The following is a 9869-nucleotide window of genomic DNA, read 5'->3' on the forward strand; positions in this document are numbered from 1 at the left end:
TCCATGAGCATTTGAAAAGAATGTGTATTCTGCTGCTTTTGGATGGAATGTTCTATATTTATCTGTTAAGTCCATTTGGTCTAACGTGTTATTTAAGGCCAAAGTGTCCTTATTGTTTTTCTGTCTGGATGATCTGTCCACTGAAGTAAGTGGGGTGTTAAAATTTCCTACTATTACTATGTTAATGTCATTTTCTCCCTTCATGTTTGTTAATATTTGCTTTATTTATTTAGGTGCTCCTATGTTGGTTGCATATATATTTACAATTGCTGTATCTTCTTGTTGGATTTGTTCCGTGATCATTATGTAGTGTCGTTGTTACAATCTTTGTTTTGATATAAATATTTTGTGTGATTTAAATATTACTACTTCAGTTTTCTTTTTATTTCCATTTGCATGCAATACCCTTTTCCATTTCATTAGTTTCAGTCTGTGTGTGTCTTTGGATCTGAAGTAAGTCTCTTGTTTAGCATAAATATGAGTCTTGTTTTTGTATCCATTCAGCCAATCTTGTCTTTTGATTGGTGCATTTAGTCTATTTACATTTAAAGAAATTATTGACAGGTATGTACTTATTGCCATTTTGTTTATTGTTTTCTGGTTATTTTTGTAGTTTTTTGTTTGTTCTTCTTTTCCTCTCTTCTCCTGTGATTTGATATCTTTAGTGTTTTGTTTGGATTCCTTTCTCTTTTTGATGTATATCTATTATAGTTTTTTGATTTATGGTTACCATGAGTTCAATACATACTTTATATTTATATTTATATTTATATTTATATTTAGTTAATGATCTCTCAAGTTTGAATGCATTCTAATAACCCTGCATTTTTACTTCCCTTTCCCTATTCCCATTTAATGTTTTTGGCCTATATTTTATATCTTTTTTTTGTGTGTGTATTCCTTAACTTCTTATAGTGAGCAAAGATTATTTTACTACTTTTGTCTTTTAACTTTCCTGCTAGCTTTATAAGTGGTTTGACCTACGACCTTTACTGTATGTTTGCTTTACCACTGAGATTTTTCCTTTCATAATTGTCATATCTAGTTGTGGTCTTTTCTTTTTTGCTTCTTTTCTTTTAACATTTCTTGTAAAGGTTTAGTGGTGCTGAACTCTTTTAGCTTTGCCAAAAGTAAAACTCTGTCTCTTCTTCAAATCTTAATGATAGCCTTGCTAGGTAGAGTATTCTTAGTTGTAGGTTTTTTTGTTTCATTTTCATTGAATATTTCATGCTACTCCCTCCTGGCCTGCAGAGTTTCTGCTGAAAAGTCAGCTCATGGGAGTTCCCTTGTATGTTACTAGTTGCTTTTCTCTTGCTGCTTTCCCCCCCGCCAAGTATCTTAAATAGAAAAAACATTTACACTTTAAGCACCAAAGCAAGAACCCTATTATCAATTTAGTAGATCAAATCTTAAGAACAAAATGCCCTGGGCAGGCCTGGCAGACTGTCCACGATGTCGGGAATATTCAGGCTGAGTGGACTGGGGTCCTGCAGTGTTTCTGCTATAGGTCAGTGGCCTAGCTCATGATTGCATCTCAGCTGTCCTGGGGAATGTTTTCCAGAAACTTTGTTATCTTCTTTCACTGTTCAGTGCCATTACTTTTATTTTAAAGATTAATAGAATTTCCACAGCTACAAAAACTAGTGTCTTACAGGATCCACTTGCAGCTTTATCCCAAACCTTCTGTAAACTGGATTCAGGCAAGCATCTGGTGAAACACCTCTTGAGCCAGAGATCATAAGGAAGCTTGGACACTGCAGAACACATCTTAGGTTGACTTAGCAGTCTGCTATATTCTAGATTCAAGTAGTGTTCAAAAGCCTTTGGCATCTGGGGTAGAGAATCCCAGTACTTGTTATTTAACTGGTTCATAAAGCATTGGGTAATCCAGTAACAGTCCACACTGTCTTCCACCATCTCTTCCATGGCTTTAGCAATGGTGAGAAATACTTCATCTTCTGGCCCCAGTGGAAAGTAGGGACTTCAAGGCAACTTCCCAGGCTCCAGCTGATACATGTAGAGATAGACTTCAACCTGAGGTGTGGCATCACTGATAAAGTGAATGACTTCCATGGCGTGAAGGACATAAGAGTATTGCTTTTTGTGATACGTCATCACCTGGGTATGCGACTCATGGTGTGGAGGCAAAATTCCTAAATAAAATCACCTTCCAGACCAATGCACTGTACGTGGATGGGGGTGGGAACCTCTAATTAAAAGTACAAAGTTTCTTGATATCTAGATGGTTATCTGTTAGTAGAATTTCTAATGATTTCTTTTCTTCAACTCCATGAAACCCCACTTTTTCATAATATCCTGAGCGAAAGTTTCTCTGGGAGTCCTCAGTCATGCTTCATTTATGGAAAGAGACAGAACAGAAAGTGAAAAAAAGTGAGCCTTTAGTGGTGGAAACCACACCCAGGTTGAGACTAAGTGGTCCAGGGAGACAGTGGAAACCAGGCTCGGCACTCTGACTGGCTGATGGGTAGGCAGGCAATGACAGTGCTACCCAGGGCTAGAGGACAAGCATGCCAGAGGCAGGCCTGCCTGATGGAGGGAGATGGTGGGATATCTGTGTGTGGGGACACGGCAGCCCACAGCTGCCACTGGCTGTGACTTCTTGCTGCTTTTTTAAGACTCTCTCTTTATTTTTAATTTTTGCCTTTTTAATTATAATGTGTTTCACTGTGAACCTCTTTGGATTCATCTTACTTCCTGGACCTGGATGTTTGTTTCCTTCTCCCGGTTACGGAAGTTTTCAGCTATTATTTCTTCAAATAAATTTTCTGCCCCTTTCTGTCTTCTTTCTCTGGTATCCCCTTTTGCTTGATGTTGTCCCCAAAATCTCTTAAAATAAGCTCATTTTAAAATTTATTTTTTTCTTTTTTCTGTTTGGTTTGAGTGATTTCCACTTCTCTGTCTTCAGTTAACTGATCTGTTCCTCTGTATCATCCAGTCTACTGTTGATTCCTTCTAATGTATTTTTAATTTCAGTTATTGTATTCTGCAGCTCTATTTGGGTCTTCTTTCTATTTTCTAACTGTTAAAATTCTTGCTGTGCTTATCCATTCTTTTCCTGAGTTCAGTCAGCATCTTTATGATCATTACCTTGAACTCTTTATTGGGTAGATTGCTTGTCTTTACTTCGTTTAGTTCTTTTGAGATTTTGTCTTTTGGAAGATATTCCTCTGTCTCCTCATTTTGCCTAGTTCTCTGTGTTTATTTCTAGTTGTTAGGTGGTGGTTATGTTTCCCGACCTTGGAGAAGTGGCCTTATGTAGGATATGTTCTTTGAGCTATACTAGGTATGCCTTCTATGTGGGCTAGGTGGGTCTTTCTGTTGTGGGGCCAAGTATTATGGGCATGCTGGTAGGTGAGGTTGGCCCCTGATCTGGTTGGCTGCTGGCCTGCTCGTAGGCAAGGCTGTGTCCTGGAATGGCTGGCTATGTGACCCAGGGGGTCCTGGAGCTGGTGCTTGCCCACTAGTGGGCAGGGCGGGGTCTTGGGGTGGCTGGTTGTGCAGCCTAGGGCATCTTGGGGCTGGTGCTGGGCTGCTGGTGAGTGGGACCAGGTCCTGGAATGACTGACTATATGACCTGGGGGTCCTGGGTGGGTGCTGGCCTGCTGATGGGCAGATAAGCCCCCTGTCACTAATAGTCTAGAGGGAGAACCCCAAATGGTGCTTCCCAGCACGAGTGTCCTTGTGGTAGAACAAGCTCCCCAAAATGGCTTCCACCAGTTTCTGTATCGTCAGGGGAAGTCCCAGTTACTTCCTGCCCCTCTGGGAAGCTCTCCAAGATCAGCAGTTGGCTGTGCCCCAGGCTTCTTTCAAAGTACTGCTTCTGCCCTGGGACTCAGAGCATATGAGATTTTGTGTACACTGTTTAAGAGCAGACTCTGTTTCTTATTGCCCTTAAGCTGTCTTGTACGCAGGCCCCACTGGCCTTCAAAGCCAGACATTCTGAGGCTCGTCTTCCTAGTGCAGGGCTCCCAGGCTGGGGAGCTTAATGTGGGACTTGGATCCCTTACTTCTTGGTGGAGAACCTCTGCAGTTATGATTATTCTCCCATTTGTGGTTTGTCTACCCAGGGTTGTGGGTTTTGACTATACTGTGTTTCTGCTCCTCCTACCTATCTCATTATGGTTCCTTCTTTATATCTTTAGTTGTGGAAAATCTTTTCTGCTAGTCTTCAAGTCAGTCTCATAGGTAGTTGCTTTGTAAATAGTTGTAATTCTTTTGTGCTTGGTTTGAATCCCCAAGCTACTTCTTCCTTGGTATTGACTTCCAGCAAGTTACTTAATCTCCCCAATTCTCAGTTATTGTAAAGATTAAATAAGATAATGCGTTAGAATACTTTGCAAGTGCCTCGTACTTGGTAAGTGCTCAAGAAAGTTGCTTATTTTATGTGTTACTATTTGTCTGCATGAGTGGGTAGATGGATTTCTTACCTGAGATGATGAAGTGGCTTATAGTGATACCAACTTTATTTTCATATTGAATCTTCCTTTGGCGAGAACAGTTTTTGCCTGCTTGTCTGCCTGCATGGTATTGTGTGCTTACTCTTCCTCTTTAATTGTATGACTTTGTTTTGATTCCATTATGTCTTGTACATAGTGAATACTAGGTAGATATTTTATAACTTTAACTTTTTTTGTTATCACAGAATGAGTAGCATATTACTTGTATTTTGATAATTTGGTTAAAGCTCAGGTGTGCCATGCCTAATTTTTTCTTCATAAAGTTCATGCTTTTTCACCACCTGGACGTTCAGACTTCTGAGCAACTGGAGGTTGTTTCTGTAGCTGGTGCTGGCTGTTGCTAAGTTTGAAATTTCTGCTTCATCTATCATTAGTCTCACAAAGATGCATAGACATATCTTTGTGGATAATTTTCATGATGTTTTTGATGGATCTATTCTATATTTTATAATTGTTTATTCACCATCAGTATCCATGTTTTAAATATTAAATAAATAGATAAATTTAGCCAAGAGGAACAGTGCAGAGCTAGTTCCTCTTGGTAAAATAATGGAGCTCAGGTGCTATTTGTTGTCCTCTTAAATAATGCTTCTCAGACTTTAAATATTAATTTTAATCACTTGGGGAACTTGTTAAAATGTAGATTGTAATTTGGTAGGTTTGGAGTAGAGCCTGAGACTCTGCATTTTTAACTGCTTCCAGGTTATGCTAATGCTGCTGGATCTGTGGACCATACTTTGAATAGCAAGGCCTTAAATCAGAAGTATGATCTGCCCAGATAGTCAATGAACTATTAAAACACGTTTTGCCTTCCGTTTACATTTTTATGAGAATTAATGATATGAAGTATCTTAGGGTCAGCAAATTATTTATATTAAATATAAATATAAAATATAAATTGGAGGAAGAGCCATGTACAGGTTTTAGCTTTATTAAGGGGTGGATTAAGTAGCTCATTTAAATTAGTATTAGAGGTTTAGTTTAGCTGTTGAATATTTTTCTGACATTGCTATACATTTTATTTTTACATGTACCCCCACAATTTATTATTACAACATCCCTGTAAATTACATTACTGTTCTTATTTCACATATAAAGAAATTGAGATCCAGGGAAGTTGGATAACTTCCCTAAGGCTTATTAGTAACTAGTAAAGCTGAGATGAACTTAGGTCTGACCTCAAAGCTCATTTGGCACTGCAATAAGCTGCCTTCCTTAGATTGTTTTCCTGGGAAATGGGCTTTATATAACTATTTAAACATGTCTTATGGACCTCTCTAAAGGAGTTTATGTATTTATCTATATGGGAAAATTAAGATAGTTTAACTTCGCGAGTCTTTATTGTATACAGTTCTGTGAAGCTCACAGTTGTGTTGAAAGTGTGAAAATGCACATACACATTTCCCTTAAATGAGATGCACACTTGTAAGGAGATATTTCCTCATCTCTAAACCAAGGGACTGAAATAGATGATCTCTAAGATTCCTTCAAGGCCAAATATCATACAATATACGTAATATTTTTGTTTTTGAAAATGGATTGTGAAATAGCTGGAGGAATTTAAAACATTTCCACCAGCAGATGGCACTCCAACATTTCTACAGCAGGCAAGTCTTAGCCATTACCCAAAGTAGAAACTAGGCAAAACTAGGAACAAATAAGAAAGGGAAAAAAAAAAAAAACAAAAACCCCAGAACACCCAGCTCATTAAAGTATGTTGTATTTCAGTCATTATTGTGATGGAAAATTATGTATGTATCAAGTAATAGACTCCTATATAAACACAAGTCAATATTAAGTCATAATCCCTTACAGTGCTCTGCAGCACTTTTCACCAAACTATTATAGCACTTGTCAAATGAATTTTTGTTAACGTCTTCATTTTCTCAGATGAACTGTGGGGTTTCCAAGGGCAAGGATATTCTTTGGATCCCAAGGTGGGGAGGCAGACACACTACCTAGCTTATAGTCAGCATTCAATAAATATTTCTCGCTTTCATTCCTCAGAAAATATAAGTATTGCTTGAATGCAAGATAATGTTTATGAACATTGGACCATGCAAAGCCTTTTGTTTAATTTTTTTCCCTCTTTGAGTGATTACCTTATAGGCATCAACTCTACTGTGTTTGATCTTTGTCCTTTGATATTTTTGTATCCTTGTAAAATATATTATTTCATATGGGTGTGTTTAATTTGCACTAATGTAATAATGCTATAGCTATCCTTTTTTTAAAATTTCTAATATATCATTCTATTTAAAACCCATCCATGTTGTTGTATGTACATTTAGTTCATTGCTTCTAACTGCTGCCTTCCTCATTTTACCTGTCCATTTCCCTTGTGCTGGACATCTGGGTGCCTATAATTCCTTAGTATTAAAAATCAGTGCTTTACTACCAACTTCATTCAAGTCCTTTTATGAGCTTTTTGTGAGTTGCTTGCGGATGTACGCCCATAGTGGGATTGGTAGGTTTTAGGGAATACACATATGTAATTTCACTAAATATTGCCAGACCATTCTCCAGAATGGCTCAACCAGTTTACACTCTCATCAGCATGCAGGAAATCTCCCGTCTCCTTACATCCACAATTAATTATCCAATATTCACATTTGGTGAATCCGACAGTGTAAAGTGAAAACAGTTATTGAATGAAGGAATAATCAGTTCAGAATCCACTAAGCTATTAGGATATATGGTATTTACCAGCATAATTTTCCCCTTTGAGGTTGGTCCCTCAATATCTGAACTTTCATTGTTTAAACTTAGGAACAGAATAGACTCAAAAAGTTTTTTTGAGTTATCCCTTAGTGTTTGAAGTCTTTTGCCTCATTACCTGAAAAAACTAGAAATCAAATAGATTCAAATAATGTGGTATCCCTTGTCATTTAAATTTGCTCACTGAAACTAGACACAAACTAGAGTTGTATAGCAAGGGATCAGGATATGCTGAGGCCCCACTCCAAATCAATTACCAGAATATCTTGGGGTGGGCCCAGGCCATAGTTATTTTTAAAAAGCTCCTCAGGTGATTTTAATGTGTGGCTGCGGCTGAGAATCACTGACCTAGACTCTCAAACTGAGTTTTGTTTCTTCCTGAAATAGAAAAACATTTTTAAGTATTTAAACACAGTATTATGGCTAGGCTTCAGAAAATCAAAAGAGGAAGTTAAAATTTAAGTGTCTGATGGAAATGAAATATAGTTTCTAAAAGTCACAGCATGTCCGTGTCTATAGGTGACCAAAAGGAGTAAGAAGAATTGGAAAATTCATTGAGCATTAAGGTAGGTACATTTTAGTAACTGGCATTGAGCTAGGAAGGACTTGGATCTGCTTATGTGGGGACAAAACTACTGCAAAGAATTAGGGATCTAGATGTTAATTCAGGCAGAGGCAAAACATTCAGTTGAGTAAGTATGTACAAGTAGAGTCTATCAGCTGATTTTGATTATTGAGGAGTGGATTGAACCTGTGGTAGACTTTTTAAATTGTCAATATTTGTTTAACTCCCATTATTATGAACTAAGCTTATTTGAACTAAGGTATTTAAAAAGGTCAAACTGTGCCATCAGCCTAGGGAACAAAAGATAGTCACAGCTAGTCACTTTTGTGACACAGTTGTGATCCAGGCAAATGTTTTATCACTTTCTCAATGTTGAGATAAAAATAGGATCCAGCTTTCTCAATGTTGAGATAAAAATAGGAGATATTGAGATAAATGTGTATGATATTTATATTTTTTAAGAAATTACCTTTAGCATTAATTAATACTTAGAATTATCTCACTGAGAAAGTGGTATAGTGGAAACTATAAACAACTTACAGTTGTTTGAAGCTATATATAAACTTGTAGTTAATGAAGCTATAATGTGAAAGACAATTTGAATTTTTGTCCTGGGACATTATATGTAAAAGTTCTCAAGTATTTTCAGTAACAGACATATCAAAAGGATAGTCTAGTTTTCAGTCACCAGAGCTGGCTTTAGTTTAAGATTCTTCAAGAGATAGCATTTTGAACTTTTTGACCTTTGATTTCTTTACCTGGATTATGAGGATAAAGCTTGTCCTATCTATGCTATAGTCATAAAATGGAACAGGATACAAGTAAGTTATTATTATACTATTTTGAAACCTTAGGTTTCAGGTGTAGGTATATAAATTTCTTCTTACCTTCTCCATGCAAATTACATTTATTTCCACCATGAAACCCAACCAGTGACAATGATAGTTGAGTAGTAACTGTGTGCCAGGAACTAATACCTCATTTAATTCTCACAACACGCATGGAGGGAAGTATACTTATGCCTATTTTATGGATGGGTAAATTGGAGCACAGCAAGAATATATAACTTGTTCAACAAAGGTCACATGAGCAGACTGTAAATTGAGTTGGGTTTTAATCAAAGTCTTGAACTCTATAGAGTCCATATCATTTCTAGTATCACACAGTGCTTTTCAGGGCCTTTTGAATGTACAAAAGGCAGAATGGGCCAGGACATCTCTTCAATGAATGTGCTAAGGACTCTGAATAATTTTAATCTATTTTTCCATTACTTGGTTTCCCATCTGTAGCAGTTCCTCAAATATCAGTCATCCCTACCCCCAAGAATGTTAAGGGATTTCAGACTGAACTCATTAAAGTCAACTGCATCTATTATGGTTATGATCTTCCCCACAAAAGTTTACTGCTTAATGGCAACAATGGGAACAAAACTCATCTGGCCAGAGTTTCTTATATAATAGGAAGAATAATCATAGAGTTAAAAAGTCCTTTCCCTTTCAACTTTCCATATGGAAAAAGTGTTGCTATCCTTAAGCAGCTCAGAGACACGGTCTCTGTTATTCCCCAGCACTATCCATTTTCCACTCCTGTCTCCCCTCTCCCAGTGGAAAATTGAAGGAGGTATGTAAAACCTGCTTAACTTTTCTTCCTTTTTCAGATGCTAATCACAGGCAGAAGAGCCTGTGTGGTTAAAATGCAGTACATACTCATTTTACTACTGCATCTTATTAGATAGAGTTGACCTTTTGTTTCAAGTTTATGACTAAGTTATTTACATATAACTTTATTCTAGCCCCAGTGGTCAATTAAGGGAATATATTTGTGGCAAGTGTGGGAGAGGGAATAAGAAATAACAAGAAAGAAATAGCAAATTGTATAAATATTTTGGGAGAAATCACTTTCTTCATACATAAATTTAGCTGATTCTTATTCTACTTTAGGTTATTAATTTTACAGAGTAGGCAGTTATATCTTAGAATAGTTAAAAATTACCTAAGATCATAAAGATAGGATCTGCAAAGTCAGGACTTAAACCCAGGTCTTCTAATTCCTATTCCAAGGTTTTTCCCATGATACATTGACAGGTTGTTAGAGGGAATGCAGTATTT

General features: G+C 37.0%; 1 pseudogene; it reads right to left on the reverse strand.

Moving 5' to 3' along the window:
• Positions 1-589: 589 nt before the first annotated feature.
• LOC116667078 lies at positions 590-4691 on the reverse strand (annotated as a pseudogene).
• Positions 4692-9869: the final 5178 nt, after the last annotated feature.

Source organism: Camelus ferus, chromosome 11, assembly GCF_009834535.1.
Source record: "Camelus ferus isolate YT-003-E chromosome 11, BCGSAC_Cfer_1.0, whole genome shotgun sequence".
In the NCBI taxonomy this organism is placed as follows: domain Eukaryota; kingdom Metazoa; phylum Chordata; class Mammalia; order Artiodactyla; family Camelidae; genus Camelus; species Camelus ferus.